The sequence below is a fragment of the Seriola aureovittata genome, chromosome 8 (genome assembly GCF_021018895.1).
Source record: "Seriola aureovittata isolate HTS-2021-v1 ecotype China chromosome 8, ASM2101889v1, whole genome shotgun sequence".
NCBI classification, from domain to species: Eukaryota; Metazoa; Chordata; class Actinopteri; order Carangiformes; family Carangidae; genus Seriola; species Seriola aureovittata.
In genome coordinates, this window is record NC_079371.1 from 1,998,315 (window position 1) to 2,016,988 (window position 18,674).

Here is an 18,674-nt window from a genome sequence, read left to right on the forward strand (position 1 = left end):
TTGTCTGATTCTGTCTGATTGATGTGAAGATTTCTGGCTTTTCTTTGCCGCTCATCATCGTAAACACATTTCTTTTTTTGTTCGTTTCAGTCGGGTGAAGCAAACAATTTTTGAAAATTCTGGTGGGGATTGTTTTTTTTTGTTTGTTTTTTCTTTTACATTAGATAGACAAAACATTTCCTTAGGAAGTCCTGCTGACCACAGTGAAACGTGTGGTTAATGCAAGTCACTTTATTCCTCTGATCAACAAGTGCCAAAAATGCTAAAATAAGACCCAGCTCAAGCTTGAATAACAATAATTATAGTAATAATAATAACTAAATCTCTGGTATGGTCCTTTGAAGTAGTTTTACACACTTTTTTTTTTAAGGACTGCACACTTATCTCACCTCCTGGTTTAAGCTGATAAATCTGCTGCAGAAGTCTCTTTTTGTGCACCTATAAATGAAAATTAATAACTGTCATGCTAATGGAAGATTAATGAATCCGAATGGTAACCCCTGTGAGTTTACATAATGCGTATTTACATTAACAACACACATTATTCCTCAGAGCAAGGCGTCGTACGGCAGAGGGGATGAGCTGCATTTCGCCACGGTATCTCTGCTAACTCTTATCATCCAACTGCGAGGCTTTATCAGCTGCACGGCTCCGGCAGAATGAGAGCATATCTAGTCACCACAGAGAGCAATATGAAAATTACCCTGCTTTTATAATCATAATTCATGCATTTTTAAATAAATGTAGTTTGTAGGAGGCTGACTCAGTACTTTCTCTGTATTTTCCTGGAAGAACCACTCCTCTAGTTCATAACAAAACTGCTGGGATCAACAAGCTCGTTAAAGTTGCTCATGTTAATAATGGTTTTTTATTAAATAGAAAGTCTTTGGTACAGAATTAAAAAGTCACACACTTCTTCCCGAGCCATGAGGCTGTAATATCTTTAATCAACAAAAGATTAAATAAGGGGCTGGTGTGATTTTAAGGCTACGGTATAAACAGACTACATTTCCATTACATTTTTTTTGCATTTATCACTCCGCCTGGAGGCCATGGTGGTGCAGCCTGGAAATCAGACTGAATATTTTGTCATTAATCTTTGCTGATTAAAGGGAATTAAAAAAATACTACTAATGGATCATCAGCTATGTGTAATGCAAAAAGGCTGTGGTTTGTTTTGGTCCAACAAAAATCACACAAAAATGAGCATCAACTGCAGCTATACAAAGGGGGGTTTTTTTAAGCCTCTTTTAGCTCCTAGTTTTGGTTTGATGAAATTGTGAGTAAAGGAATGAAGTTTGATGCTGAACTTAACAGCTGTTAATGCTAACGTTAGCTATATAGCAACAGCAAAATAGCAAATAGCTCCTTAAAAGGTTGTGACAAACACATCACACGTCCTGTTCAGTAGGGTTATGTTGTATTAATACAAATGTCGGTGTGGTTTTGAACTGGTTTCTCTCTGTATCTGTGACATCAATTAACCACAAACTACTAATTCAGATGACTTTAAGTATAAAAGAACAAAAAAAAAAAGTCATTATTGGGTTTCACACACATTCAGCAGTCATATCATTTAGTCACACAAATGTGAAAATATCCCACTTAAAAATGCGCCTGTGGATTTAGCTTCACCCAGGGACAACCGGCTGCACTCGGTAAGAGGACTTTACAGCTTTCACATTAAGATAAGGGGACGGTAATTCAGGGATATATTCAAGGCTTTCACCATCTAACACCTGGAAGTCAGCGTCAGGATTTTAAAATGAAGCACGGCAGCAGCAGCAGCAGCAGCAGCAGCAGCATGAAGGGAGGCAAAGATGAGCTGCCGCAGAGCGAACAAAGTGTTTATCAGACAGTCTGGTTTCCTGGAGGCTGTACCAGCTTCCTGGGATCCTCTGAAGAGGTTTTCAGACGCAAGAAATCGGGGGGAACACGGGAGCAGACAGAAGTCGAATGGTTAAAACGTGGATTAAAAGGAAGAGCACAGTGCTGCTCCTGCAGATGGAGCGCTGCCAGTATGGCTTCCTCTGCTGTGGAGAGCAGCTGAGGTTGAACGCAGCTCCGGCTGGACTCCGGCCAGTGGCCGCCCTCCTCCGAGGCCAAGTTGTCTCGGTTCACGTTTGGGTTTCCGCCGTTCCCGGGTTCGACCTTTGGGAGCTTTCAATTAGAGCGACAGACCGCGGCGATCGATCTCAGACGGGTGTTTGAAAGTTGGCCAAGTCCCGCAGAGGTTGATCTATCAGATCCTCCGCTCTGTGTTTTGGCTTCCAAGACATTTTTCTTCTCATCAGGAGGAAACCTGAGGATGTTCGACTCTGCCAGAGAATCTTCATCTCATTCAGATGACCACAAAGATATTTTTATCACTCTGTCATGATGGAAAGACTCTTACAGCTGTAAATGAATGAGAGATAGTGGACACATAAAAATGAGGAAGATGAGGATGAATGGAATCGAAGCCCCTCTCCTCCTTCCTGCTCCAAACAAACACTTTCAAATAAGCCAAGTAGAAATGCAAAGACGGGCTGAAATCACACTACTCAAAGTTTAACAGAGATTCTATCCAGATGTTGAGGTGTAAAAACAATCCACCTCTGTGCATATCTTTACTGCTCCCAACTGTGAAGACAACAGGAAGCAGCTACTTACACGGCAACTGAAGTTACATTAAGATAACACTGAAATTAACCAACTGTCCTGCCCTTGAATTTCTGATGAAGCGGATGACATCCGCAGTATCACAAGCTTCACGGTGAGACCATCTGTCAAACAATCCTGTAAAATACGGGATGTTCAGGGATGGAAAAGGGCGACAAAAAACCTGAATGAAACTTTATTGTTTCTCTCTCTTCCATTGGAAGACGAAGCGAGAGACAGGTTGAAAGTGTGAATTAGGCGATTGTACGGGACAATTTAGTAATTAATGGACCATTTCATTTTATTTTTCTGGGTGTGGAGAAGTCCTGAGCACTGCCACCAATGTATATGTCGTTTGAGAGCTCAAAGCTGCTCAAGGCTATCTTTATAAACCTTTTCCAAGACCACAATGACACTGCAGCAATAATCTGCACTTTTGTAACAAGAGTGCATTCACTATTCGAAAAGAACACATTAAAATAAAATAAACCGTTTTACGCTAGGCTAATTCTGAATATGTTTTTGAAGCTTGTGCACAAAAACGGGTTGTTTGTTCATCATTAGAAGAAGTGGATGGAGATGGTTCATGCCTCATCTGAAGTTGATCTATAATTTGGGCCTTTATTCGACAGGGACAGCGGAGACAGACAGGAAATGTAGGGAAAGAGAGCAGGGGAATAACATGCTGCAAATGGTCCCACTCACTGCTCAGGGAAGTCCCCCCCCCCCCCCTCCCGAAGGCTATCGGGTCAACCGACCCAACCTCCTGCCTGTTTCCGACAAGCGTCACAAACATTAGCCCGAGTGCGTGTTTGGTCGCCGTTCGTCAGTCCCTGCGTTGGTGTTGCACGCGCGTTTAGCTCCGACTCAAACACCATAATGCTCTCTCTCGCCACTGAGGCGTGAATGTGCATCTCTCGTGGAGCGGGTGTTTGTGTTTATCCCGTGTGACAGCTGTATGTGCAAAGTGTGGAAACATGCATGTGAGTCACGAGCACACTGACTCACATTACAGCCTCTTGTTGGATGATGCACTAAGTAGAAAGTGTTGTATTCTTCCACTGGACTGGACACGAAGCTCAGGCCTTTAGCGGCTCTCTCATAATTTTAGCTCGGATTTAGATTAAAAAAGAAATTTGTCGTCATGATGTTTCTATAATGATGAAACATTATTAATTTAATTTTACCCCACAGCCATGGAAAATACTCTTCTGTGATTGGCTGGCTGGCGTGTAGTAACAGGAAACCTCAATCTGTGAGCGTTTTACAGCATTTGAAATGTTTTTTTTTTTCCTTCTTTTTCTTGTTTACAGGTTTTGTAATACAGGTTTTATGAATATTCAAATGAACGGACAGATAAGAGTCTCAGTGTTACAGCGATACAAGAACCAGGACGGGAGAGTCTGAGCCTTTGTTCTGTCACAGAAAAATGGTTACACAAAATCAGTAATTTTAAAAACAGAGATTTACCACAAAGTAGTATTTTAAAAAGTTGGAGATATTCCTCATTTATATCATCTATACTGTTTAGTTACAAATCTGAATAAAATAGGCAGTAACTGAGCCTTTAGATAAATATAGTATGAATTAAATAGTGAAATTCCTTCTGAAATGTAGTGGAGAAAAGAAAATATAAAAACTGTGCCCAGGTCAACGAGCAGTTCTTCAAAACTCTAATCAGTCAATGTTACATACAGTTTAAATGTCAGTGACAGTATTCATCAATAGGCTTATTATTAAACTTAAAGTAAATGAGGAGAAGACAAAGGTAATGATCCCTTACATTCCTTGTCTGGAAGATGAACAGTATTTCCTTTTCATTTCGGGAGGAAACACAGTTTCAGAGTAAGTGATTAAGATTGTTGGAAATGTTTCTCTCTGGCTCTCTCTAATGTCTCCATTTCTTCGCTTCTTCTTCTCCCTCTGTTTCTTTAAGGTTTCTGCCTGGAGGGCGGGGTCAAAGGTCATGTTTCCACTTAATTAGCGACATGTTTGAAGAGGCTCCTGGCTAAGTCGACACAAGACGACGACGACAAGATCCCACATGACGCGTAGCCCGGGGTTTTCGATGAATCATCCCCGCGGAGGAATGTGATGTCACTGCGTTCGTATAGGATTATTTCCCTGACTTCATCCGACAGTGTATGAAGTGTGTCATGGCTTAAAGGCTGATTGTGAGAACTTAATGGAGGGTTATGAGACTCGTGGGCGGAGGGGCAGCTGTGGCTGTTGTTTTTGTGGCTGATGTGGGTCAATGTTGATGGATGAAATGGATGAATTTCTTTTCTTTCTTTTTTTTTTAATTTTCATTTTCCCCTGGGAAATAATGTCTGTGGACAAAAAAGAAGCTCTCAATATTGTTGCGGGTCTGTTTGCTTGGCAAAGACTCATTATACTGGATATTACTGTGGCAGGAGCCCAGGGCGGGAGGGGGGTGGGGTGATGGGCTCTCTGATGAAAATATTGATGACCCCGAAGCCAAAAATATATAAAGCCAAAAACGTATAAGTCAGAAGAGGTTTCAGAGTCTCTGTTATCAGCTTGGAAATCTGAAGATAAAGCATCGAGCCGTGAGCTGCTGTGACTGAGACACTGCGCGTCCTCTTGAGAGTCAAGGTGTTTGAAAAGAAGCTATTCACAGCAAGCAGCCAATGAACCGACTGTACAGATATTAGCTAATGCTAGCTAGACACAAACACATCAAGAGCAGGCTAACAGTGTCTTTGTGCTAAAGCTAGGCTACACACATCCTGGTTTTATTTCATTTAAACAGAAGTGGCTGTACGACTGCATGTATGCCATGTGGCCAAAAGTATATGGACATTGTCTGGTTTACTCAATCCAAAACCTGTGGGATAGACAAAGATGCAGAATGCAAATCAGACCTTGGGCTCTATTTTAACGATCCAAAGCACATGGTCGAAAGTGAATGGCGCAAATGCATTTAGGGCGCGACCGTATCACTTTTCCTTTGCTTTGACTTCCTTTACGCTCCGGCCTCCTTTGGGTTGTATTGTAATGTTCCACCTGGCTTATCCAAACAACTGAAGCTCATTTTCCGCTCACAGGCACATTGTGCGCCCGCCTGATTTCACACCAGATTTTTGTTGGTCAATGGCCAATGGCTCACTTTCCGCTGCTTCTAGATAGCAATTTGTCAGCAATGTGCCTGACCACATCTCATTTTATGACCAACGCGCCCATGGACGCTCAGATGGATGTGTAATTGCTATTTAAACATTGTGAGCGTTGGATGATAAAAAAGCGTCTGTCTGAAACTAGCGAAGACACTCGTGTAAGTTGAGGCCCATTATCATCCAGGTCCCCAGTTTGGTCTCAGCTACTCAACTATCCTGATGTATTTGAATGAGGCAAATCCCTGCAGCCCGGTTCAACATCTGGTGGAAAGATTGAAACCACAAAAGTGGATACTTATGGCCGTATAGTCTCATGTATTAAATATAATATTACAATAATTTCTTCCCATCTGTTTCTGGGTTAGACAGTAAAGAAATGTGGGACTGTCCCTTTAACAGGAGAACTACGGGTCTGTGTTCAGCCAACAAGCCCAGACAGACAGGTTTTCTAATGCAGAAGGTTTACTTTTGGGAATAGATGCCTATGATATGGGATGGAAATAATAAAACACTATGTGATGAAGGAAATAACATGCCGCACAACACAGGGTCCAATGTCTTCGGATAAATCCTGATGAGAGATTGTTGAGAAAGCAGCCTGAGCTCTGTGTTCACTCAGAAACTCATCTTTAAATCTCTCAAGTGCAGAAAAAAATTCTCCCTGGAAGGAGGACGGACATTTGTAATAAAGTGATTCTGTATCGAAGACAAATCCGCCTAGTCGGCTGCTTATTGGTTTCTGACTCTCAGCTCAGTATCAGAGGGTTTGCGGGTGATTGATGATGTCTTCTTTTAATCAGAGAGGTGATTCATCAGGGCTTTATTTCTCAAGATTTCAGGTATTTGTGACAGAGTTCCCACTCATTCCTAATCAGAGGTAGATTACTGTTGTTTCTCTCTCTTTCTGGGATCCTGATCACATCTTTGATTAGTTTCTGAAAGTAGGAAACGCACATGCTAATCTCTGCACAGCAACTGCCACCAAGTCTGCAAGTGAAGAAAACCACAAAACTTTTATATGAAACATCCTTCTCTCACAGCCAAAGTGAAGCAGGAGGTTCATAGTATGCACAGCAGGTGTTTTTCTTTCCAAATATAAAAATACAAAAAGGTAATGTAGGCTTACATTAGCGCCTTTGTCCTATTCTATAGGATTTGGGAACATTTAAAATCGTGACAAGCTACAGCCTCTGTAACTCAGTACAATCGATAATTTAGCATTTCTTTCATTGGTCTAACAAAAACCCTTTCTCTCTCACACACACACACAGACACAGACACACACACACAAACACACACACACACACTCACACACACACACACACACACACACACGCAAACACACACACACACAGGGGTGGAAGAGTTAGCTGCTAGCCGCCATGCAGACCGGTAAAACAGATGTCGCGTCACGCTTCAATCTGTGATTGTGTGTTTTTAAAACTTATTTCAAGGGGTGTGGCTCGCTCTTTCTTCTACGAGCGCAGTGTAGCTGTGGTGTTTCTGGTTTAGCAGCACCGTTCCGGGCAGGTTTTCCAGGTGTGTCTACAGTGTTTGTGCCCTGAAAGACGTCACAGGTTGGAAGAGGTGGTTCACCTTTTGTGTGACAATTGGGACTGTTACCAATTGTGACCTTCTCCATTGCCAGTAAAAGCGGGTGTTCGAGGGTTTGGAAAAGGGCCTTAACTCAGTCGTCTTCTTCAGATTAACTTTCCATTTTCTGGGACAAATCAGTTCCACTACAGCAGCTGCTACAAGAACAAGTGGAAACCTTTGATTTTATCAAAATAAGTACAGAAAAACTACAGCTCACTGACTTCTTCTTCTAGCGTTCAGTCCCGTCTGTCCTGCTGTTATGTCAGATAGTTAGAGCTTGTGGGAAATGACGCTCGTTAACGGCAGCTAAAAACATGAATACTGAATATGCAACATTAGATTTGAGCCACATAACACACCGCTCTGCTCCAAGGCCAGATGTTTATTTATTGTGTTCTGTATTAGTAAATGTCAGTGGTCGTCTTACTTCTGCAACAGAACCTTGAGGATCTGGTTTCACTTACACTCTCTACTGCGGCGAGCGTTTCTGCTATGAATCAGTTTAGTAGCTCTGGTTTGAATGCAGGATTAAAAATGGGGACAAAAAATATTGACAGAAAAATGCCACAAAAATGGCAAACAGGGGTGAAGTGGACCTAATCTAACAGATTAATCCTTCTGTGCAAAGGACAATAACATTGTGTCGACTACAGTATCAGTATTTGTTGATCAATAATTTCATTTTCGAAAAATGGAAGAAATAAGGAAAATTGCTGTGACCAGTTTCCTGAGCTTGAGGGGACATCTTCAAATTACCTCTTTTGTCTGACCAACAGTCCAGAGGATATTCAGTTTAACTCTTAACATGTGGGAAGCTGCAAAGGATGAACAGACTTTTGTTTAATACATGATGCGACAGAGTAACTGATCATCGTTTTCTGTTGATCTCATCTCTTCCGTTGACCAACTATCAATCGATTCAGCACGACGTGACCTTATCTGGATGACGTGGACAACTGCAAAGATGCAGATGCTTAAAACGGAACTTGAGAATCTTTAAAGTTCTTCTCCAGACATGTTTTTAAACTCTGTAAAAACCCTCTGCTATGATTAATATTTAGTTTAACATGGTTTTCCCTCATAGTAAAGTGAAAAATGGAAAACTGTGTCAGACCCAGACTCAGATGAGGAGTCTGTTTAGAACAGAACCACAGACTAGCAGACGGATCAGAACAGTTAGCGTAATTATCATCTTTTATTTGTTTATGTTGTTTGTTAGCTTGTAACTTGCAGTGGCTGACACAGTGTTAGTGACTGTGCTAATGCTAACTCTCTCTCTCTCTCTCTGTACTGACAAGGTTTCAGGTGTATTTAGCCCCACCCCCAAAGTTGGCAGGATTGGTTCCTTAGGTTTATGACGTATGAAACCCTGGCTGTCTGATTCTGTTTTTATGAGACATTGGTTCACTGCAGTTCAAGGTGGAAACACGCAGTCATGGTGCCGACTGTTTATTTCGCTCATATGTCTTGTATTATATAAAAACATCATATGGACGTTAACAAGGTGAAACACTTACAGTCACAGGCACATGCTCAGCGTGTCTTATCATCTACTTTGTATTTATGATCCATAATGGAGATGTGGTGACACACCAGACGAGCCTCTGTCGCCTCTGCCCCTGACAGTTGGTCATTTATGATGGAGGAAAAGCTCTGAAGTTCACCTGCACAGAAAAAGATGCCACAGTCACCTGTTGTATCACACAGAGGTGAGAAAACACTGAAACAAATATTGACCCTGCACTATGAATTCCAGAGCAGGAAAGTGTTGCACTGCAAAGCCATGAAACATCGACTAAAACTAACTTTATTGACCGAACACTCCGGCGCTGCCGTGTTTATTCTCCCTCCCAAACGAGCCGTGTGTCTTGTATTCATTTGCCTTTGTAAATTAAGCTGTGTGCGCGTCATGTGTCAAATATGTTTCTACACTTTCTTTTATATTTCACTGCGAGAGAGAGACACACACAAACACACACACACTGGGTAAACAGGGACTCATGCAGAAAAGCAAACACAGCAGTATCGACCAGCGCTCGCGCATTTGCATTAGTGTCCACACTTCATTCATATGGACGCGGCCTCCCTCTCTAACGGCTCCCCGCAGTCTAATTCAAATTGAGGGCTGCAGTAAATTTGCAGAGCAAGCCGACGATATTAACCAAATTAAACACTAAATTTGAGTGTGCCTTTTGCCTCTCTCCTCCCTGCTTTTGCTCTGAAAACGAGGTTAGTCTTCAGTCAGGGGGAGGAGGATTTAATGCTAAGCAAACCTAGCTGCTGTAAAACTGTCGTCGGAATGGATACCTCAATTCTCTCAGCTCGCAGCAGTTTCTGCAGCGTCGGACGGCGAGCGCTGTAAAGTTTGGATCAGGATGGATAGACGGGAATTGGCTATTCAGGATCTGCGGAGGGCAGAGCTGGAGTCCCTTCAGCTGAAGGAGGTCTGGTTACCTGGAATTTACCGCTGACTAACCAACCGGCTGTTAACCCAGAGGAATCCTCACCCGCCTTAAATACAAGATCATGGTGTCTCTCGTGGAAAAAGACAAATCCAGACACCACAGTGCCTGAAATAAAAAGACACCCAAACAATATCATGAAGAGGAATCTGGTTCATCCCACGAGATGATAACACACGTGGTAATGCATATAGAAAAACCAAAGAGCAAAAAAGTTACGGCATTATAAATTACTTCTCTATTCTCTCAAGCAGCAGATTTATGTTAAAGATTTTCAAGTGAGCTATAAACTGAAAAGACCTGCTACAGTTTATCCTGGTTTTATTCCTCTACCAGGTTTTCTCCCAGTTACTAGCTCTTATAAATATTTCATGTGTGAACAGAGCCGGTGTTTGTACATCATCCATATTTACAAAGTCAATATAACAGTCAACATACAGTATGTGTTTTTATCTTCCTAAACAAAGTACTGTGCAGCAAAACAAAAGACGGCACATCGAACAAAACCTGATACCATCTAGTTTCATCACTACATGGTACAATACCAGGTCTTAGCGAGATGTTTGCTCTTTAGATAATTTATATACAACTTAATTCTGTCCTCCTGTAAAACATGAGCCCACAGGTCGTCTGTGCAGCAGGTTATTATCACCTGTAGTTACATTTTGTTGCTAGGCAACATCTAGTGGTCGTAGTAATTATGACAGGAGCAAAGGGAAAAGAGTCAGTGACGTAGTATAAAGAGAGACAAAGTCCACGTCAGGAGGCGGTGGTGGTGGATCGATGAATGTGACACAGGAGAGCGGCGTCCATAACCACGTTGTTGTTATTGTAACCCTGACAACAAAAGATCAGCTAATCTTAAGGAAGTCTACGATTTTCAAAATATGTTCAAAATATGGGACCTTTAAAGTGAGCCAGACCGTTGATGATAGACAGTTTCCTCTCTCGGTGAAGTGACAGCATCCTTCAATTAACCGAGCTTCACTTGTGTTAACACGGTGCGAGGGAAGAATAGTGTGTTTTTGTTTGCGAGCCGCGTTTCATTCGGCATGAAGATGACGTCGCCATCACAAGCTGCAGAGCATCAAAAACAATCACACAAACATCACGTTGTGAAGGCCTTTGATGATGAGGATGATGATTTCCTGTGTGTGCGTGCTAAACTGATTGATTGCACTTTATGATCTTTCAAATGCTGGAGCCGTTTCAACACCGACCACATTTTTTAAAAGCACTGATTGTGGGATCACAGTGTCGACAGCGCCTTAGAATCAAATCAAGGCCTGTGTCTTTGTGCTGCGCAGCACATTTCATACACAGGTTTTAAGTAGCGTGAACAGTTGAGGGGACAGAACCTGGATTTTTTGCCGCCCTCACCCCGACACACGGGTTTGCAGGTCAGCAGGCTGCAACAGGGGGACAGTGTTGGATTTGATTCGGGTCCTTTCGTGCTCTCTCTTGATGACCCGTCGTCTCTGAAGGCCTCGGGAACAAACAATGCCAAATCCTCTGGGGGCGTCCCAAAAATATCCCAGAATAACCCCGCTGCGCTGCGTTCACAGACATCGACATGAAAAATGAGAACAGAGCCAACTCCACGCTGAGAAATACAAAGCTCACACTGAAAGTTGGTGCTGAAAATAAAAACCCCAATAAGACACAACACGTTCAGACCTGTAGAGACTATAACGAACAAAGGCTTCCCCATGACAACCTCCCCGGATGGCTTTGTTAAATTTGTCCTAAATGAGAGCCGGTCCTCTCACGCGTCTCCTCTGTATCTTCGTCAGGCAGAGCAGCCTTGTCTTAGCCTTTTATACTTTTTCTCCAGCATCAGCTCATTTCTTTCTTTCCCAGATTCCTCATGTGTGTCTTTTCATTTTGTGCAGCGCTCGCTGAATCCTTTTAATTTCACGTCGGCATCCACACACACACACACACACACACACACACACACACACACACACACACACACACACACACACAGAGAGAACAGGCCTGATCAGCAGCAGAACAGACAAACAGAGGCGCTGATAGGAAAGTATAAAAGAGTCTGAACTCTTCAAGCATCCGTTTGAAGGATCACACAGTCAAACTAACTGTAAACAGCTTCAGCTCCGTGGTCAGAGGGAAACTTCACTGAGCTGCATTTAAAGTTGCAGCAACAAGAACAAAGCTTTCTATTTAGTGTTTGTGTTGAGCTTCTATGTTTATGTCTTAATAATAAATGACAAGCACTGCATCATTTTCCTCACTGATGGATATAGTTGTGTATTTGGAGTTTTGACACTACATGGCCAAAAGTATGTGGACACACATACAAGTTGTCCAAAATTGCTGGGTGTTACTCTGCTGAGGGGTTGGGGGTGGGTGGGTGTCATGGATAAAAGAAACAAGCAGTGTTGGGATGCATTTCACCACTGGAGGCTGATGCATTAATTTAAGAGTCAACTGGTTTCAACACATCCCCTCCAGTCTGTGAGAAATGAGTGTCAACATGAACCGTTGTAATAATCACATAAATGGCAACACACTGTGTTCCTATGATACGAGTTAGTGTAGACTGTGACTGTTATCTCCCATGAGATGTAAAACTTGTAATTATACAACATCGTCAGGTATAACACTTGCTGTTAATATTGTTAAAGTTAATCAGTGACATTTTGATAAATCCTCAGCCGCCCACAGGCTGGAAGTGACATTCAGTTCTGTTTCTCTCTGATCAGCTCATTTAACTTCACTGTAGCGACGAGGGAGCGTTTTACTCAAAACACACAACACATCATCATCCAGGTGCTTTCAGATATATTGATGGGTGAGAAGAAAAAAATTCCTCTGATCCATTTGAAATTGGTTGAGCTGATTTGTACAGTGATAAAAAAAAAAAAAAAAAGGCGACCCAGGGTGATAAAATGTGATGACAAACTGAGAGAAGAAAATTACAAATTTGTGGAGGAAAAGATATGAAAACAACATCCCGCCTCACGCTCAAATGAAAGCCAGGGAGCTTCAAAACTCTGATGACAAGCGACGGCCGAGCTGAGGCCTGATAAGGAAACTAAATGACAAGAGAGCGCGGCGGCGCGGTGGAGAAGTGGAGGAGACTACGGCGTGCAGAAAGCAACAAAAGCATGGGAAATAAATGAAAATAGCCTTGATGCAGAAAAACGAAATCAGCGCAGTGAAAGACGCCACTGATCAGCGGAACAATGGACGAACAGAGAGAAGAGAGGAGGAGGAGGAATGTGAGTCTCAGTTTGACCAAGACATTGTTCTATAGCATTTATTCTATACAGTAATGTCCGCCAACGCCCATGTGGGAATACACAAGTAATACAATGTAGACTCTGTTATTGCGTCTTCATGAAGTAATATTGATGTTATAGTTGAGCTGAGACTTTTCAGCTCTACAAACTCTAATAAACACTTTCTCAATTTTTTTCTCAAGTGCTAATATGCACTACTACCACCCCCCCCACTCGCCCGACATCAGCTGTACACAAACTGCTCACACACACGTAACGCTACATAAGTGTGAACCTTACAACTATTGCTTGTAAAGAAAACATTTTCTACTTTATGCTGTGTAAAAGGTTCAAGGTTCAGCGTCAAAGGGCAGCACAATGAAGCTGTCTTATATCCGCAGCTCGATACCGCACATAGGAACCTTATGAAACAGACATAACGAATAGAAGGATATACCATAGTAAATGGTGAAATAAGAGATAGTAGCTCTGAAGAAAATATATGTATACAATCATCCATGCAAGCACCAGGTCTGCACTTGGAGCCACTCTCCTGCGCTGATACAAAATTATTTACTACTGTGACAAAGTGCAGTTTGTTGTGAGCAGCACAGCTGGTGCATGTACAAACACTTATTCAACAATAGCTCAGATTTTTTTAATCTATTTATTTACTGGAATAATAGAGAAATCACTAAATTTATCAAAGATATAAAACACCACGATTGAGCCTCTGTTTGATATTATGGAAGGATAACGAAGCATTAATCGCGTTATTTCCACTAAACCTGTCTTGTGGGCTTAAAAGTTTCCACTGCACCTCTGATCCGAATATTCAAAATTCATTTAGGAGGTACGGATACAATATGCCGAGCCGAGCGTGAAACTCAGGAAGCAGGTGTAAGGCTTCAGTCCACTCAGCTGCTGTTGCTTTGTAAACACATCGGTGGCACTGGCCTGTTCCTGCTCCTGCTGCTTCCTACGTTAGTGGTTTTTGATCTTAATCGACCACTGGCTGTACAACAAATTGCCCCTCAGAGATAATAAAGATTTACTCGACAGCGGGGTTCGCACCAGGCTTCAACCTGCCGAATTCAAACCCTCCATGACTTTCCATGAGCTTCTGTAATTACTCTCAGCCAAATATCCTTTTGTGCTCAGCTGCGGAGCGAGACAGGGGTGTCCTCTGACTCCCCTCCTCTTTGTAATCTTTATCGAACCATTATCCCGTCCTGTCTGTCCGACGAGCAGACTCTATTACCGGTATCACTGCAGACACTATGCGCTTTCCCTCATGCTGTCACGGCCCCCGACCAGTACAGGTTTCTAAAGGCTGATAGCAACATTTTCACACTGAAGCTCTTACATATCTTTAATCACTACTTGGAGTTTTTTTTTTACAAATCATTTACACATAGTTTGACAGAAATGGAGTTTAAATTAATCTTCGACACTATAATCAGGACCAAATTTAGAAATACTGATGGTGATTAATCCATTCAAGTTACCTCACAAGATATCTGAAAAATTTTCTATTAAATTAAAAACTATTTTCCTGTTCATTCATTCACTGTATTGAGTTTTAAAGTGTTCCTCTACATTATGGTCTAACATAGTTTCATTAACCAGGAAATATATTTCAGGTTGGGAAAATCATAAGACCATCACATACACTCTTTCTTGGTCCACAAATTAGTTTTTTTTTTTAATTAATACATTTTTTTTTTAACTAGTTATATACAAGGTGTTGCAAGTGCACTGACAAATCAATTACAAACCAATAAAATTTTGTTGAAAAGATGAAATTATTTTTTTTTTAAAAAGGAAAAAAAAGAAAATGTTCTATTTTTAAATGTTTTAAAATGAAATGATCCTTAAAATGTTTCACTGTGATAAGACAATGATAGGGACGACGTTATATACTTGTCTTAGTCTGACTGTGCGCTAAAAGATTAGAGTGTGAAAAAGGATGGCTGTTAGCAGCGGGAAGAATTAAAAGGAGATTCCTACCACATCGGTGAACTTGTACAATGGAGAAGGAATGGATGAGTTCCCTCTCTGATGGAAGAAACAATCAGATCTCTCACTGGCTCGCCATCTCCCTCCTCGGGGAGAAAAATCCCATGTCCAGTTTCCAGAATCCGAGGGGTTTCCAGCGGTGTCAAACACCTAGCCTGCATAACAAGTTACTAACATTTATGGCCATATCTTAGATTAAATCTATATTCTCGGAAAACACAGTACATACTATATTTATATCATAGTTCTGTAACAGTAGTAGCTTCAACACACATCATTTTATGAAATGTCTTTAATCCATGTTAAATGAATTATTAATTGTTTTAAGCTTTTAACCATGAAATTATGATTTCTAGCTCTTTTTAACCATCAACTCTAATTACAGATCTTAACCATGAATTGTTATATGCTTGTCCTTAAATTATTAAATGAAACACAATTTTATATGAAATCTCTTTCACAACTTAAAATATTGATTAAGGTCGCAATTTTATCTACATATCTCAATAAACACTTCTTTTTTTTCCCAACCTTGTTTTACAGGATATTAATGATATCAAACGTACTCAAAAAATACCTAATTAATTACAAAACAATGCAACTAAGTTCACATTAATTTCCTTTATGTTACCGGTGAAATATGCGCCACTCTAATAAAACATAAAGCTTTTAACATATTACGACAACAGCCATCATATTTTGCACGTAGCACTTTAGCTAGCAAGCAGACAAACACACGCAGCGTAACCACGGCAACACAGGCTACCGTCATTAGCTACATTAGCTTTGCTGAACATGAACTCACCAAGACGGTCCACACAATACAGTAAAACCACATCAACGGGCTTCCGGTCGTCTCGGTCACTTCCGGTATCACTTCCGAACACTTTTAATGTTTACAACCGACTTGTGTGCAATAAACCAACGGAGATTTACTTCTCGTTTCTCACTCGTTCGCGCGTGTCCTCTCGCTGCTTTCGGTGTGCGAGCGCTACCGCACTTGCTACCTGAAAGAGGGCGGGGCTTGTTTTCTCCCGACACTAGTAGCAAAGATCCTCTACACAGAAGATGCCGCATTACAGGCAGCGCCAATGGTATGAAATGGGACAGAGTTACAGTTACAATAGGCTTTATAAAATGACACTGGTTTAGATGTTGAAATGCACCTTTATTTTCATTTTCATTTCATGTTCATTTCACGTGCTGTCTGTCTGTTTAGTTCATTTCTGATATAAACTGATTTTATTTTTATTTTTACCCATTACACATCAAGCCAATGCCACATGCCAAGGTCTGTTCACCCAACACTTTATTCAGGATGAGAAACGTCTGAAATTACAGGCCAGAAATTCATGAAACCTCCTGTGGATGTTCACACTTGACCCCGGGGGCACCTGGTCTTTCCTTTAGCTCCAGCACCAGGTTAAACATTCCTCAAGTCTCACCCCTGGTCAGGCTCCAAGACCAGCAGAGCATGAAATGTCATTCTTGACCTTGGAAAAAGTCATTTACAGCAGTGAATGAGTGAGTGAGTGAGTGAGTGAGTGAGTAATACAGAGTCACGGTGCTCACCTCATACCTGCATCATATCAGCCCACCTTCTGTCTGCCTCATTTGCCTCCATTTTTCTTTTTTACCAGAAGGTGAGCGACTGAATTTGAATTCGAAAGCTCCTGAAAAACCAAGCCAGTCAGTCGACCTTGAGTCAAAGTGTCAGTTTGTCGTGGTCAATAGATATTTTTAGGTTTGATGAAAACTGTAACCTGTGAGATTCAGTGTGTTGGTGTTGTATTTGTTATATTGTGCAATGACCCTCAGTTTACCAATAACTTTTTTTTGGATTTGGTTGAGATTTACGAGTCTACGAGCATCACCTGAATGCACCAGAAGCTGCAGAGGAGGATGAGGAGGATGAGGAGGAGGAGGAGGAGGAGGAGGAGGAGGAGGAGGAGGTAAAGACGGATGAAAACAAGAGAGAGAACGAGTGTTCGGGTTTTGTCATGTGTCCATGTGTCAGCATGTGTGCTTTGTGCGATTCTTTTACACTCATGGACACATCTGCATAATTGTGTTTTTGTCTACAGACAATTAATGATGTGAAGTGTGTGTGTGTGTGTGTGTGTGTGTGTGTGTGTGTGTGTGTGTTTTCACCCTGCATTTAGGTGCTATTTGCTGAACTCCTGAAAACAAGCTGCTAGAGATTACAAGAGTGTATCTTCACACCATCATGGAGAGGATGCTTCTTTATGTTGAGGTGTTTTACACACACACACACACACACACACACACACACACACACACACACACACAGTTTCACAGCGGGAGAATAAAAGACTCGTGCTGACAGGACGGCTTAGGAAGCTTCATCGTGATTCCGACATCAGTCAACACTCTGCAGTGGAAGATTAATGTGGCTTTATTTGGACCATTCAAACAAGAAAACTGTGAGTGTACAAGGACTTCCTGTGAAACACACACACACACACACACCAGCTGTGTGGGGTTGGTATTAGTTTATGAACAAGACTTAGAGGTAGAGACAGAAGAGTCATTAAAAGTGGAAGAGTGATTTACATTCTAAGCCTCAGACCATATACAATATATACACATATACAATATATACACATATATATATATATATATATATATATATATATATATTTATATACACACACTCACGCCTCTGAAGCCTCTGAGGCAACACTGTTTATGATCTGTCAGTAGATCAGAATACAAGAAGACAAGAATACATATATATATTTATTTTCTTGTTTTCTTGGCTTCATCTTTTCATGAAGCACTTGAGCTTTTTATTTTTATTTTTTTTAATGTGCTGCATAAATAATTATTAAATAAAAACAGAACAACTAATGAGACCAGTTTATCAACATATGTCACAATGTCTGGTGAAATAAACAAAAGTAGAATCAATGTTGAACATCAGGTCATAAAGAGTCTGTGTGATCAGAGCTGGGACTGAAACGTTTTTCCTTTGCACAAACACAGAGCAGCTTTAGTTTCTGTCCCTTGCTCATTGGCACTTTGGCAGCATTGATGTACCTACACATGTCATATATCTATACGTTCGTACAGTCACTGGCTCCCTGACGCAGGCTGGGATTGAACCCACAACCTCTCTGCTGTGAAGTCATCCTCCCTGCAGTCTCCTCCGGAAGGAAGCGCAGGTTAAATCCCCGACCTCCGGATCGACTCCCACCGCAGGTACCTCTCCCCTAATACCCTGCGGGGATCATTAAAGCTGCGGCTGAGAGTGAAATCAGACCCATGGAGATTTGCTCGTCCTGTACGGCGTCTCCGGGAGGCCTGGTGGAGCTGCCGACTGCGTGTCAGTAATAAGGAGCAGAGGTGGAGGAAGGATTCAAATCCTTCACTTTGGGATAGAAGTCCATTAAAATTCAAAGTCCTCTTTTTAAAATGTTATTTTAGTATGAAAGTAGTTACAGAAACATTTACTAATTATTGAAAGTAGAGGTTCCCACAGTGGCTGATGCCTCTCAGTGTCAGCGCCACCCCGACTCAGTCAGTGTTAGTGCTCCATTGGATCTTTTTTT

General features: G+C 41.5%; 1 long non-coding RNA gene across 1 annotated transcript; it reads right to left on the reverse strand.

Annotated features, from left to right (window-relative positions):
- Positions 1-8,806: 8,806 nt before the first annotated feature.
- Positions 8,807-16,093, reverse strand: LOC130173799 (uncharacterized). Its single transcript, XR_008828493.1, has 3 exons — positions 15,908-16,093; positions 15,094-15,257; positions 8,807-9,037 (listed from the first exon to the last, which is right to left on the reverse strand). It is a non-coding gene; the product is annotated as an uncharacterized LOC130173799 (long non-coding RNA).
- Between the last annotated feature and the right edge of the window lie 2,581 nt (positions 16,094-18,674).